Consider the following 16,066-nt stretch of genomic DNA (forward strand, 5'->3'; position numbering starts at 1 on the left):
AGAAACAAAGTCTCTCTCTGTCTGTGTGATGCTTTTGCTGGGGATAGAACAGGAATGGAGTCTGAGAACTTAGTAAGTGATCTAGCTAGATCGGCGTTAGATTCTGTTTGTTTAAATGGCTGAGAAAATAAGCTGTGCTGAATGGAATGTAGATTCCTGTTTTTTTGTGTTTTTGTAGCTTAAGGTTTTGCCTAGAGGGATTCTCTATGTTTGAATCTGATTACCCTGTAAGGTATTCACCATCCTGATTTTATAGAGGTGATTATTTTACTTTTTCTTTAATTAAAATTCTTCTTTTAAGAACCTGATTGCTTTTTTATTGTTCTTAAGATCCAAGGGTTTGGGTCTGTGTTCACCTATGCAAATTGGTGAGGATTTTTATCAAGCCTTCCACAGGAAAGGGGATGTAGGGTTTGGGGAGGTTTTGGGGGAAAAGACATTTCCAAGCGGGCTCTTTCCCGGTTATATATCTGTTAGACATTTGGTGGTGGCAGCGATAAAGTACAAGGGCAAAAGGTAAAATAGTTTGTACCTTGGGGAAGTTTTAACCTAAGCTGGTAAAAGTAAGCTTAGGGGTTTTTTCATGCAGGTCCCCACATCTGTATCCTAGAGTTCAGAGTGGGGAAGGAACCTTGACAGGAGGTGATAGGAGGGGGAAGAGAGGGGAACAGTGGTTGGAGGGGAAAGGAGTGGGGGAGGCGAGAGACGCGTGGATGGAGAAGGAGGGGGGCAGGGAGGGAGTGGAGAGGAGAGGTGGTTCGATGTGGGAAGGAGGTGTGAGGAAAGAGGAAGACAGTGCTCTGGGGCTGGATCTAGGGGGGCTGCCGCACCCCCTGGCTGGAAGCGGTTTCCATCACATGCAGGGTTTACAGTTGGGTCCAGTGGCTCTCAGCCCCCCACTATACACATTGTTCCAGCCCTCTGTGCCCAGCATTTTATGGCCCCCTCTTGTGGGTGGGGCTCTGGCGAGAGCGTAAAGGCATCACCCCCATGCGCCGCGTGTGCAGTTGGCTGTCGGAGGTCATGCAGCGGCGGGGCTGGGCCTGGGGAAGCCTGTGCCCTCTCCCCTCCTGGGATGCCCTCAGTTCCACCCCAGCCATGGCAGTCCTGCTCTGTGTCCTGCCCCGCTTGTGTTGTGGGGCCTCCAGCGTCATCCCGCTGAAGCACGGTGAGGGGCAGGCTGGGGGCAGTGTGGGGGCCAGGCCTGTGTCCTGCTCCTTGACTCCGGACCGTGGCGCCCTGGGCAGTCACCCATGCCACCCGCCCCGAAGGCCGGCCCCATCCTACGGGCATCCACGACTGTTCACATCTGCATATTTTCCCTGTGTGTGATCATCCACAGGTGGGAGTTCTGCTGTCAAAAGAGACAGAACCTGCTCGCTGCTCCTGCGGTAACATGGGCTGACGGGGGCACTTGTGGAATCAAAGTTTAGTGGGTTACACAAGCACTCTGGTGAGTGTGAGCAGCACTGATGCAAGCAGCCAAGTGGGCACATGCCCAGCCATACACAAACTTTGGTGGCTGAACGCTGACATAACTTTGTAGCGGAGACACGGCCTTGGTAACCATCTCTGAGGCTGTACGGGAAGTTTCAGGAAGGGCAAGCAGCCTTGCAGGTTCCACACATTCCCCGAGAGCTGAGCCGGTCAGAGCTCAGGGGGGAAAGGTTCAGACCTGGGAGCTAGGGGCAGCCCTGGGGGCTTGGTGGCTGATCCATGCGGGACCAAGAGCTGTGAAGGCTGCATCCCAGTTCCCGAACCACCCTGGAAACGGGCTCCGGATTCCCCATCTCACTGAACGATGAGGAGACGGCTGTCTGGTTGTCTGTTAGCCGTGGGGCGGGAAGTGCTGCTGGCCGCACGCATCTTTGGACTGGTGTTTGCTGAGGAGATTCCGAGGCGCTGGGCGGGGATGGAGAGGCCGCCATTCTCCTCAGGCCCCGGAGACTCCCGAGGGGGGACAGATACGTTTGGAGCCCCCCGCCCCCCCGGCCCCAGAGACTGAGAAATGATCTGCGAGAGCTCGGAGGGGAATGCTCTGAAGGTGTGGCCGAAACTACACAAGCGAGTGTTGTGCTGTAACCTTGCACTGAAACACACGTAACAGCAACAGCACCGGGAGTCTCCGTAAGGAACCCCGCAGATTTACTGCCTACCCGTGCTGCTGAAGGGACTGAAGAGTATCCCAAATCCTGCCTGCGAGGGTCTGTGTGGCCCACCTTGATTTTCATACACATTTTAAAGAGAGTGGTCACTTTGGATGGGCTATTACCAGCAGGAGAGTGAGTTTGTGTGTGGGGGGGCGGAGGGTGAGAAAACGTGGATTTGTGCTGGAAATGGCCCAAATTGACGATCACGTTAGATAAGCTATTACCAGCAGGAGAGTGGGGTGGGAGGAGGTATTGTTTCATGGTCTCTGTGTGTATATAATGTCTTCTGCTGTTTCCACGGTATGCATCCGATGAAGTGAGCTGTAGCTCACGAAAGCTCATGCTCAAATAAATTGGTTAGTCTCTAAGGTACCACAAGTCCTCCTTTTCTTTTTAAGAAATTCTCTGGGACTCTCTGAGCTGACTGGCTGCTGTCGTTAACCCCTTCAGGCAGGGGCTGCTCTGTGCAATACTTTTCTTTTTTGAAGTCCTGAGAAGACAGAGATCAGGCCAGCGCTTCAGCAGGGAGTTGTGCTGCGGGGGAGGGAAGGGGGTGTCAGAGTTACACATAATCTGCTTCCACCCCTCCCCTAGCCCATTGCATCTCTGTGCACTGCCCCAGCATCACCCTGGTACAGCACTGCCTGACTCCTGGCAGCGGCTTCCCCGTCACCTGCCAGGTGGGTGCTGTCACGGGGCGGGCTGGCCCTTTTAGGGGATTTGGGCTCGGCCCCATCAATGTGCCGTTAGCCCCCACCTCTCCCCCACCCCCAGGTGATGGGTTTGGGATGCTGGCTGCCTCAGACATCACGTGATGGTAGCCTGGGGTAGGGACAGGTGTAACGAGGCTGGTTCTGGTGGGACCCAGCGGAGAGGTGCCAACTGAGGACAAACTGCTTCGAGCAGGGCAGTGACAGCCCCAGGCTGGGGTTTCTGTGCACCCCAAGGCAAACCAAACCAGCCAGACAGAGAGGACTTCGGTCTCCCCCCACTGGCTAACCACAAGTCACACAAGCAATTCCCTTAGACACCCCAGTTTCCCAGTATCCCCACCAGTGCCACTCGTTATGGGGACAGATGGTTATGAAAACCAATACCCCAGTAAAAGAAAAAAAGTTCCCTCGACCCCAAAGGACCAAGCCCCAGACCCAGGTCAATATACAAATCAGATCTTACCCACAAATCACGCTGTTGCCAATCCTTTAGAATCTAAAATCTAAAGGTTTATTCATAAAAGGAAGAAGACAGAGATGACAGCGAGAATGGGTTAAATGGAATCAATGACATACAGTCATAGCCAAGTTCTTGGTTCAGGCTTGCAGCAGCGATGGAATAAACTGCAGGTTCAAATCCCGTCTCTGGAGAACATCCCCAGCTGGGATAGGTCCTTCAGTCCTTGGTTCAGAGCTTCCGTGTAGCAAAGTCCCTCCAGAGGTATGAAGCAGGGTTGAAGACCAGATGGAGGAGCTGCCGCAGCTTTTTATAGTCTCTTGCCATGTGGTCTCTCTTTCTTTGTCCCAAAGACAAGCTGCCCAACCCATGGCCTGGAAACACCTCAGAGTTCTGTCCCTAGGCAGGTCCCTGCACACCTGGCTGAGTCCCCAGGTGAGTCTGCCTTCTCTCAATGGGTCAGTGGTGTAGCTGATGGTCCTTAATGGTCCACCCAGCAGGCTAGGCAGAGCTGACACCAATTTGTCTGGGGTGTCACCCAGAAGCACAGCACGAGTTTCAGAGTAGCAGCCGTGTTAGTCTGTATTCGCAAAAAGAAAAGGAGGACTTGTGGCATCTTAGAGACTAACCAATTTATTTGAGCATAAGCTTTCGTGAGCTACAGCTCACTTCATCGGATGCATAAAGTGGAAAATACAGTGAGGAGATTTCTATACACACAGACCATGAAATCTGTCTGTATCTGTACGAGTTTTTTCATGAAGTTGATAGATTTCCACTCCATACGGCTAAATGCAGTGCCTTGCATAATGACAGTTTCAGAGTAGCAGCCGTGTTAGTCTGTATCTGCAAAAAGAAAAGGAGTACTCGTGGCACCTTAGAGACTAACCAAGTTTGGAATGCAGACAGTATAGAGCCAATACTTATATCTTTAAATACAAAAATGACACATGCAAACAGACAGCATAATCCTAACCAGCAAACCATAACCTCATCTTAAACGCCCTATTTGACCCCCTTTATACACAATGTGGTGCCACTACAGGATCTTGGTTGCAACAATGTTCTATACGGTCCCAGTTCAAGTCAATAACGTCACAGCAGGGCTGCTTGTAAAATGGAGCCTGCTGTATCACAGAGGGGAGACAAGGGGCTCAGAAAGACATAGGGGGCTGGTGGGAGAGGCCCAGAGTCTTGCAAGGGGCTGGTAGAGCTCCCTCGCTCTGGGAGAGCTGGTGCCTGTGGCCCTGATAGAAGGGTAAAGGGCAGAAAGAGACCTGTGGAAGATCCAGAGAGGATCCAGGGTCAGGGAGGCATCAGGAAGCATCCTCCCCCACACCAGTCAGAGGGAAAGGCCTGGCTGGAGCTACCTGAGTGAGGGCCAGGAGCCAACCCTTAAGGCCTTGTCGTCACTGCAGAAGAGGGATGTTAACTCATAGAACCATTGAGTTAGAAGGGGCCGCAAGGGTCATCTAGTCTAACCCCTGCCAAGATGCCAGGTTTGCTGTGTCTAAACCATCCCAGACAACCTCCCTGCATCGAGAGGTTTTTGTAAGCTAGCTTCCATACTCAGCCAAAGTGAGAAACAACATTTTCAGTGGAGGAAAGGAGGGTTTCCTGTTAAAACCAAGTTCCGCCCCAGCCTAGTGTTAACCTCAAGAGAACATGGATTCAGGCTCCCTTTGTACTCTGTGTGGCAGGAGATTTTGTCATTTGGGTTTAACCAAAAGATTCTAATTTTAATTGAAAGTCTTTTTCTCCATGCTAAGCAGTCCCCTGCTGTGCTCCTAAGCGCCGGATGGCCTTGTCTGGATGGAGAGAAAGGTTCGCTCTTAACACAAGCTAAAACCTCGTGGAGACAAGGTAGGTCATATTTTTCACATTACTTGTTAGGCACCTCCACAGGCTTTAACTTGACCTGCTAACAACTCATGTGAAAACTACACACTGCCTTGTCTTCGCTTGGATTTTACCTCAAGTTCGTTAACTCAAGTTCTAGGTCCAGTGTTCTTTAACATCTTCAGTAATGACCTGGGCGTAGGTATGGAGAGCATACTGATCAAGTTTCCAGATGACACAAAGCTAGGAGGGAAGGGTTGCAATACAGAGGGCAGGACAAGAGGCGATGGGTTCAAACTACAGCACTGCAGATTTTGATTAAATCTCAGGACAAACTTCCCAACTGTAAGAGCAGTAGGACAATGGAACAGATGCTTAGGGGGGCTGTGGAAGATATTGAACTGGACTGGCCTCGGGAGCGACCTTCGGGGCACTCCCCTTGATACCGGCTGCCAACTAGACATGGAGCCATTGATCACTACCCATTGAGACCAACGATCTAGCCAGCTTTCTATCCACCTTGTAGTCCATTCATCCAGCCCATACTTCTTTAACTTGCTGGCAAGAATACTGTGGGAGACAATGTCAAAAGCTTTGCTAAAGTCAAGGAACAACTCATCCACTGCTTTCCCCACATCCACAGAGCCAGTTATCTCGTCATAGAAGGCAATTAGATTAGTCAGGTATGACTTGCCCTTGGTGAATCCATGCTGACTGTTCCTGATCACTTTCCTCTCCTCTAAGTGCTTGAGAATTGATTCCTTGAGGACCTGCTCCATGATTTTTCCAGGGACTGAGGTGAGGCTGACTGGCCTGTAGTTCCCCAGAACATGGGTTCTGCCATGCTAATCCACACTGGGTTATACCTTCCCCGACAAGCAGGCTCATTCATTTGAAGGGGATCAGCTGCAAATTAAGGTATTTCTCATAGTGAGTAAATGTGGCAGAATCTCACCCTCTGGTTTGGTGAACACTACAGAGTTAGGTCTACGTAAGCTGCCTTACGTCGACCTATTCATGTCAGTGTACACACCAGAGCTTTGGTCCCACCGATGTAAGTGCCCTACTACACTGACATAATAACTCCACCTCCACGAGGGGCATAGGCCTTATGTCGGTGTAGTCAGGGCAACACAGTGTCTGTGTAGACACTGTGGGTTACTTACCTCGGCTGTTGGCTCATTCATGGAGCCGTGAAATTGAGAAGAACGCCGGGATGTGTGGGGAGCTCCAGCTAGAGCTCGGCTACGCCCTAGGCTCTTGGCTCCCTGCTCCCAGCTGAGCTGCTGCCCAGGCTCCCCAGTCCAGCTGGGCTGCGCCTGCCTGGCTCCACACTCTGTGCTCAGATTTTTGGTTAGGTTTGGTACGGAGAGATGATTTTAAAGGCCTAGTTTGGCATGTTATTAAAGAATAGAAAGAGAGAACTGAAAGGAAAATAACGATTTTTGTTTTTAAAGGGTTAGTTTGAAAGAAGAGAGGCAAGTTATTAAAGAAAAGAAAGGTTTTTGGTTAGGTTTAGTAAGGAGAGGTGTTTTTAAAGGACTAGTTGGGCATGTTATTAAAAAATAAAAAATTTTGAGGCAAATTTAAAAGGTGTATTAAATATAAGGGTATGTTAAGAAAAGAGCATTTAAAAAGAGTTAAATAAAAGAGAAAAATATAGAGGAAACTGCCATGTGCTCTGAGCTGTGAACCCAGCTGACGGAAGAATCCACTTGCATGACTCATCTTCCCAGGGGAGGGGCAGAACAACCAATGTATCTTATCCTCTTTCACATCCCACAACAGTCTGTCTGGTGTCAATGGACCTTTCCTGTCGGGAAGGATGTAACACCTTCTGCTGGAGACCGGCACTTCACACCAGTTCATGTCCCTCTCCTGTCTGGTGGTTTACACGGTCACAGAGGCTCACAATACAGCTGCTCCATGAATGACAGCCAACAGCCGATGTAAGTAACCTGCAGTGTCTAACTCTGTAGTGTAGACCAAGCCAGAGGGTGAGATTCTGCCACTTTTACTCACTATGACAAATACCTTAATTTGCAGCTGGTCCCCTTGAAATGAATGAGGCTGCTTGTGGAGGAAGGTATAACCCAGTGTGGATTAGCATGGCAGAATCCAGCCCTACTGCATTGGGAGGTTTTTGTAAACTAGCTTCCATCGTCAGCCAAAGTGAGAAACAACATTTTAAGAGGAGGAAAGGGGAGTTTCCTGTTAAAACCAAGTTCTGCCCCAGCCTAATGTTAACCTCAAGAGAACATGCTTTCAGGCTCCCTTTGGCCATATCTACACTACGAAAATACTCCGATTTTACAGAAGTCGATTTTTGGGAACAGATTGTATAAATTCGAGTGCATGCGTCCACACTAAGCACATTAATTCGGCGGTGTGCGTCCACAGTACTGTGGCAAGTGTCGACTTTCCAAGAGGTGCACTGTGGGTAGCTATCCCACAGTTCCTGCAGTTCCCGCTGCCCAGTGGAATTCTAGGTTGAGCTCCCAATGCCTGATGGGGCCAAAAATTTGTCACGGGTGGTTATGGGTAAATGTCATCCGTCAACCCTCCCTCCCTCCGTGAAAGCAACAGCAGACAATCATTTCGCACCCTTTTCCCTGGATTGCCATAGCACAGCAAGCATGGAGCCCGTTCAGCTCACTGCAGCAGTTCTGACCATTGTAAACACCTCGCGCATTATCATGCAGTTTATGCAGAACCAGCAGCTGAAAAACCAGGCGAGGAGGCGACGGCAGCGCGGTGATGAGGACATGAACACAGATTTCTCTAAAACCACGGTCCTCAGCAATTTGGAGATCATGGTGTTACTGGGGCAGGCTCATGCTGTGGAATGCTGATTCTGGGTCTGGGAAACAAGCACAGTCTGGTGGTACCGCATAGTGTTGCAGGTTTGGGACGATTTCCAGTGGCTGCGAAACTTTCGCATGCTTAAGGGCACTTTCATGGAACTTTGTGACTTGCTTTCCCCTGCCCTGAAGCTGAAGAATACCAAGATGAGAGCAGCCCTCACAGTTCACAAGCGAGTGGCAATAGCCCTGTGGAAGCTTGCAACGCCAGACAGCTACCGGTCAGTCGGGAATCAATTTGGAGTGGGCAAATCTACTGTGGGGGTTGCTGTGATGCAAGTAGCCAACACAATCACTGAGCTGCTGCTATCAAAGGTAGTGACTCTGGGAAATGTGCAGGTCATACTAGATGGCTTTGCTACAATGGGATTCCCTAACTGTGGAGGGGCTATAGACGGAATGCATATCCCTATCTTGGCACCGGAGCACCAAGGCAGCGAGTATATAAACTGAAAGGGGTACTTTTCAATGGTGATGCAAGCACTGGTGGATCACAAGGGACGTTTCACCAACATCAACGTGGGATGGCCGGGAAAGGTTCATGATGCTTGCGTCTTCGGGAACTCTGGTCTGTTTAAACGGCTGCAGGAAAGGGATTTACTTCCCAGACCAGAAAATAACCGTGGAAGGTTATTTCCGTGGAAGGAAAAGACCTGGGTAGAGACCGTTGAATCGTGGAAGTCAACGAATGGCTACACAGGTGGTGTCGGAGAGAAGGCTTTGGATTCTTTGACCATGGGATGGTGTTCCAAGAAGGAGGAGTGCTAGGCAGAGACGGGCTCCACCGAATGAAGAGAGGGAAGAGCATCTTCGCAAGCAGGCTGGCTAACCTAATGAGGAGGGCTTTAAACTAGGTTCACCGGGGGAAGGAGACCAAAGCCCTGAGGTAAGTGGGGAAGTGGGATACTGGGAGGAAGCACGAGCAGGAGCGCGTGAGAGGGGACAGCTCCTGCCTCATACTGAGAAAGAGGGGCGATCAGCGGGTTATCTTAAGTGCCTATACACAAATGCACGAAGCCTGGGAAACAAGCAGGGAGAACTAGAAGTCCTGGCACAGTCAAGGAATTTTGATGTGATTGGAATAACAGAGACTTGGTGGGATAACTCACATGACTGGAGTACTGTCATGGATGGATATAAACTGTTCAGGAAGGACAGGCAGGGCAGAAAAGGGGGGGGAGTCGCACTGTATGTAAGGGGGCAGTATGACTGCTCAGAGCTCAAGTATGAAACTGCAGAAAAACCTGAGTATCTCTGGATTAAGTTTAGAAGTGTGAGAAACAAGGGTGATGTCGTGGTGGGAGTCTGCTATAGACCACCGGACCAGGGGGATGAGGTGGATGAGGCTTTCTTCCGGCAACTCGCAGAAGTTACTAGATCGCAGGCCCTGTTTCTCATGGGAGACTTCAATCACCCTGATATCTGCTGGGAGAGCAATACAGCGGGGCACAGACAATCCAGGAAGTTTTTGGAAAGTGTAGGGGACAATTTCCTGGTGCAAGTGCTGGAGAAACCAACTAGGGGCAGAGCTCTTCTTGACCTGCTGCTCACAAACCGGGAAGAATGAGTAGGGGAAGCAAAAGTGGATGGGAACCTGGGAGGCAGTGACCACGAGATGGTCGAGTTCAGGATCCTGACACAGGGAAGAAAGGAAAGCAGCAGAATATGGACCCTGGACTTCAGAAAAGCAGACTTTGACTCCCTCAGGGAACTGATGGGCAGGATCCCCTGGGAGAATAACATGAGGGGGAAAGGAGTCCAGGAGAGCTGGCTGTATTTTAAAGAATCCTTATTGAGGTTACAGGGACAAACCATCCCGATGTGTAGAAAGAATAGTAAATATGGCAGGTGACCAGCTTGGCTTAACAGTGAAATCCTTGCTGATCTTAGAGAAGCTTACAAGAAGTGGAAGATTGGACAAATGACCAGGGATGAGTATAAAAATATTGCTCGGGCATGCAGGAGTGACATCAGGAAGGCCAAATCACATCTGGAGTTGCAGCTAGCAAGAGATGTTAAGAGTAACAAGAAGGATTTCTTCAGGTATGTTAGCAAGAAGAAGAAAGTCAAGGAAAGTGTGGGCCCCTTACTGAATGAGGGAGGCAACCTAGTGACAGAGGATGTGGAAAAAGCTAATGTACTCAGTGCTTTTTTTGCCTCTGTCTTCAAGAACAAGGTCAGCTCCCAGACTATTGCACTGGGCAGCACAGCATGGGGAGGAGGTTACCAACCCTCTGTGGAGAAAGAAGTGGTTCAGGACTATTTAGAAAAGCTGGAGGTGCACAAGTCCATGGGGCCGGATGCGTTGCATCCGAGAGGGCTAAAGGAGTTGGCGGATGTGATTGCAGAGCCATTGGTCATTATCTTTGAAAACTCGTGGCGATCGGGGGAGGTCCCAGATGACTGGAAAAAGGCGAATGTAGTGCCCATCTTTAAAAAAGGGAAGAAGGAGGATCCTGGGAACTACAGGCCAGTCAGCCTCACCTCAGTCCCTGGAAAAATCATGGAGCAGGTCCTCAAGGAATCAATTCTGAAGCACTTAGAGGAAAGGAAAGTGATCAGGAACAGTCAGCATGGATTCACCAGGGGCAAGTCATACCTGACTAATCTAATTGCCTTCTATGACGAGATAACTGGTTCTGTGGATGAAGGGAAAGCAGTGGACGTGTTGTTCCTTGACTTTAGCAAAGCTTTTGATACTGTCTCCCACAGTATTCTTGCCAGGTTTCAGAGTAACAGCCGTGTTAGTCTGTATTCGCAAAAAGAACAGGAGGACTTGTGGCACCTTAGAGACTAACCAATTTATTTGAGCATGAGCTTTCGTGAGCTACAGCTCACTTCATCGGATGCATACCGTGGAAACTGCAGCAGACTTTATATACACACAGAGAATATGAAACAATACCTCCTCCCACCCCACTGTCCTGCTGGTAATAGCTTATCTAAAGTGATCATCAGGTTGGGCCATTTCCAGCACAAATCCAGGTTTTCTCACCCTCCACCCCCCCACACAAATTCACTCTCTTGCTGGTGATAGCCCATCCAAAGTGACAACTCTCTACACAGTGTGCATGATAATCAAGTTGGGCCATTTCCTGCACAAATCCAGGTTCTCTCACCCCCTCACTCCCCTCCCAAAAACCACACACACAAACTCACTATCCTGCTGGTAATAGCTCATCCAAAGTGACCACTCTCCCTACAATGTGCATGATAATCAAGGTGGGCCATTTCCAGCACAAATCCAGGTTTTCTCACCCCCCCACCCCCATACACACACAAACTCACTCTCCTGCTGGTAATAGCTCATCCAAACTGACCACTCTCCAAGTTTAAATCCAAGTTAAACCAGAACATCTGGGGGGGGGTAGGAAAAAAACAGGGGAAATAGGCTACCTTGCATAATGATTTAGCCACTCCCAGTCTCTATTTAAGCCTAAATTAATAGTATCCAATTTGCAAATGAATTCCAATTCAGCAGTTTCTCGCTGGAGTCTGGATTTGAAGTTTTTTTGTTTTAAGATAGCGACCTTCATGTCTGTGATTGCGTGACCAGAGAGATTGAAGTGTTCTCCGACTGGTTTATGAATGTTATAATTCTTGACATCTGATTTGTGTCCATTTATTCTTTTACGTAGAGACTGTCCAGTTTGACCAATGTACATGGCAGAGGGGCATTGCTGGCACATGATGGCATATATCACATTGGTGGATGTGCAGGTGAACGAGCCTCTGATAGTGTGGCTGATGTTATTAGGCCCTGTGATGGTGTCCCCTGAATAGATATGTGGGCACAGTTGGCAACGGGCTTTGTTGCAAGGATAAGTTCCTGGGTTAGTGGTTCTGTTGTGTGGTATGTGGTTGTTGGTGAGTATTTGCTTCAGGTTGGGGGGCTGTCTGTAGGCAAGGACTGGCCTGTCTCCCAAGATTTGTGAGAGTGTTGGGTCATCCTTTAGGATAGGTTGTAGATCCTTAATAATGCGTTGGAGGGGTTTTAGTTGGGGGCTGAAGGTGACGGCTAGTGGCGTTCTGTTATTTTCTTTGTTAGGCCTGTCCTGTAGTACGTAACTTCTGGGAACTCTTCTGGCTCTATCAATCTGTTTCTTCACTTCCGCAGGTGGGTATTGTAGTTGTAAGAAAGCTTGACAGAGATCTTGTAGGTGTTTGTCTCTGTCTGAGGGGTTGGAGCAAATGCGGTTGTATCGCAGAGCTTGGCTGTAGACGATGGATTGTGTGGTGTGGTCAGGGTGAAAGCTGGAGGCATGCAGGTAGGAATAGCGGTCAGTAGGTTTCTGGTATAGGGTGGTGTTTATGTGACCATTGTTTATGAGCACTGTAGTGTCCAGGAAGTGGATCTCTTGTGTGGTCTGGACCAGGCTGAGGTTGATGGTGGGATGGAAATTGTTGAAATCATGGTGGAATTCCTCAAGGGCTTCTTTTCCATGGGTCCAGATGATGAAGATGTCATCAATATAGCGCAAGTAGAGTAGGGGCTTTAGGGGACGAGAGCTGAGGAAGCGTTGTTCTAAGTCAGCCATAAAAATGTTGGCATACTGTGGGGCCATGCGGGTACCCATAGCAGTGCCGCTGTATTCTTGCCAGCAAGTTAAAGAAGTATGGGCTGGATGAATGGACTATAAGGTGGATAGAAAGCTGGCTAGATTGTCGGTCTCAACGGGTAGTGATCAATGGCTCCATGTCTAGTTGGCAGTCGGTATCAAGTGGAGTGCCCCAAGGGTCGGTCCTGGGGCTGGTTTTGTTCAATATCTTCATTAATGATCTGGAGGATGGTGTGGATTGCACCCTCAGCAAGTTTGCAGATGACACTAAACTGGGAGGAGAGGTAGATACACTGGAGGGCAGGGATAGGATACAGAGGGACCTAGACAAATTGGAGGATTGGGCCAAAAGAAATCTGATGAGGTTCAACAAGGACAAGTGCAGAGTCCTGCACTTAGGACGGAAGAATCCAATGCACCGCTACAGACTAGGGACCGAATGGCTCGGCAGCAGTTCTGCAGAAAAGGACCTAAGGGTTACAGTGGACGAGAAGCTGGATATGAATCAACAGTGTGCCCTTGTTGCCAAGAAGGCCAATGGCATTTTGGGATGTATAAGTAGGGGCATTGCCAGCAGATCGAGGGACGTGATCGTCCCCCTCTATTCGACATTGGTGAGGCCTCATCTGGAGTACTGTGTCCAGTTTTGGGCCCCACACTACAAGAAGGATGTGGATAAATTGGAAAGAGTCCAGCGGAGGGCAACAAAAATGATTACGGGACTGAAACACATGACTTATGAGGAGAGGCTGAGGGAACTGGGGATGTTTAGTCTACGGAAGAGAAGAATGAGGGGGGATTTGATAGCTGCTTGCAACTACCTGAAAGGGGGTTCCAAAGAGGATGGATCTAGACTGTTCTCAGTGGTAGCTGATGACAGGACAAGGAGTAATGGTCTCAAGTTGCAGTGGGGGAGGTTTAGGTTGGATATTAGGAAAAACTTTTTCACACGGAGGGTTGTGAAACACTGGAATGCGTTGCCTAGGGAGGTGGTGGAATCTCCTTCCTTAGAAGTTTTTAAGGTCAGGCTTGACAAAGCCCTGGCTGGGATGATTTAATTGGGGATCGGTCCTGCTTTGAGGAGGGGGTTTGACTAGATGACCTCCTGAGGTCCCTTCCAACCCTGATATTCTATGATTCTATGATAACTGTTGGGGATGTTGAAATGCCCATAGTTATCCTTGGGGACTGAGCCTATCCCTTAATGCCCTGGCTCATGATGCCATACACAGGCACCTTGGACAGTAGTAAGGAGCTGTTCAACTATAGGCTGAGCAAGTGAAGAATGGTGGTAGAGTGTGCATTTGGACGTTTAAATATTCATGGTAAATAGGCCCAATGGCCTGTGATGGGATGTTAGATGGGGTGAGATCTGAGTTACTACAGAGAATTCTTTCCTGGGTATCTGGCTGGTGAATCTTGCCCCACATGCTCAAGGTTCAGCTGATCGCCATATTTGGGGTCTGGAAGGAATTTTCCTCCAGGGCAGATTGGAAGAGGCCCTGGAGGTTTTTTGCCTTCCTCTGTAGCATAGGGCACGGGTCACTTGCTGGAGGATTCTCTGCTCCTTGAAGTCTTTAAACCATGATTTGACGACTTCAATAGCTCAGACATAGGTGAGAGGTTTATCGCAGGAGTGGGTGGGTGAGATTCTGTGGCCTGCATTGTGCAGGAGGTCAGACTCGATGATCATAATGGTCCTTTCCGACCTTAATATCTATGAATCTATGAATCTATGTTTAAAGGGTCGCTGGTGCAGTTTATTGACTCGCTCAGACCTCAGTGAAACCAATATTCCCATTGTTATTGGGGCTTGCTGTGTGCTCCACAATCTCTGTGAGAGTAAGGGGGAGACGTTTATGGTGGGGTGGGAAGTTGAGGCAAATTGCCTGGCCACTGAATAGGTGCAGCCAGACACCAGGGCGGTTAGAAGAGCACAGAAGGAAGTGCTGCACATCAGAGAAGCTTTGAAAACCAGTTTCATGACTGGCCAGGGTACTTTGTGACACTTCTGTTTGTTTCTGCTTGCTGAAAACCCACCCCCTTGGTTGCCTCTAAATTTCTTGTAAGCCACCCACCCTCCCCCCTTCGATCACAGTTTGCTTGCAAAGGAAATAAAGTCACTATCATTTTAAAAACATGTATTCTTTATTAATTGATTATAAAAATAGGGAGATAACTCACAAGGTAGCCTGGGTGGGGTGTGGGAGGAGGTAGGAGGGAAGGAAAAGGCCACTTTAAAACTTGTTGAATGCCAGCCTTCTGTTGCTGGGGCTGTCCACTGGGGTGGAGTGGTTGGGTGCCCAGAGCCTCCCTCCTCCGTGTTCTTGGGTGTCTGGCTGAGGAGGCTATGGAACTTGGGGAGGAGGGAGGGCGGTTAAACAGGGGCTGCAGCGGCAGTCTGTGATCCTGCTGCCGTTCATGAACCTCCACCAGATGCCGGAGCGTGTCCGTTTGATCCCGCAGTAGCCCCAGTGTTGCCTCATGCCTCCTCTGATCTTCCTGCTGCCACCTCTCCTCACGTTCATCAGCCACCATCCTGTATTGTGCTATTGTGTCCCTCCACACAATCTGCTGAGCTCTGTCAGTGCCGGAGCATGAGCTCAGAGAACATTTAATCGTGCGTGCTTTTTTCGCCGCCTTATCTGAGATAGCCTTTGGGACGGAGGAGGGAGGCTTGAAACATTTGCAGCGGCTGGAGGAAAAAAAGGGAGTGAAGTATTTAAAAAGATACATTTTACAGAACAATGGCTATACTCTTTCACAGTGAACAACGCTATTCACATTACATAGCACATGATTTTGGTACGAGGTCACATTTTGCATCTTATATTGAGTGCCTGCGGCTTTGTTATTAGAGATCACACACGCGGTGCTGGGCAACAGAATTCAGCTTGCAGGTGGCCATGGTAAGCCATAGTCTTTTGGCTTCTGCAACCTTCATAACAGCAGCGCCCTCCTCTCCCATACCAAGCAAAGCCCGTTGAGTTGGCCATTTAGTGCTGTGGTTTTCCTGCTAACATGCAGGAGCAGAAACCAAACTAACCACCACCCTCATCCAATTCTCTGGGATGATTGCTTTACCCCTCAGCCCACCGCGTGGCTGGTATCAGGGAAGATCCCTGCTAGCCAAACGCGAACAGCTCAGTGCCAATGGTGCCCCCTACCCACTGCGTGGCTAACTGCGGGGAGGATTTCTTTTCAGCCACAGGCAAACAGCCCAGTAGGAACGGGCACCTCTGAATGTCCCCTTAATTAAATTCCCCTATTTCAACCAGGTTACCATGAACGATATCACTGTCCTGAGGATAACACAGAGAGATAAAGAACGGATGTTGCTTGAATGCCAGCAAACACTGGGACCATATGCTGCCAGGCTTTGTCATGCAATGATACCAAATTACTTGCTACTAGCATGGCGTGCTGAAGTGTCCTACCATGAAGGATGGAATAAGGCTGCTCTTCCCAGAAACCTTCTACAAAGGCT

Source organism: Caretta caretta, chromosome 4 (genome assembly GCF_965140235.1).
Source record: "Caretta caretta isolate rCarCar2 chromosome 4, rCarCar1.hap1, whole genome shotgun sequence".
NCBI lineage: Eukaryota > Metazoa > Chordata > Testudines > Cheloniidae > Caretta > Caretta caretta.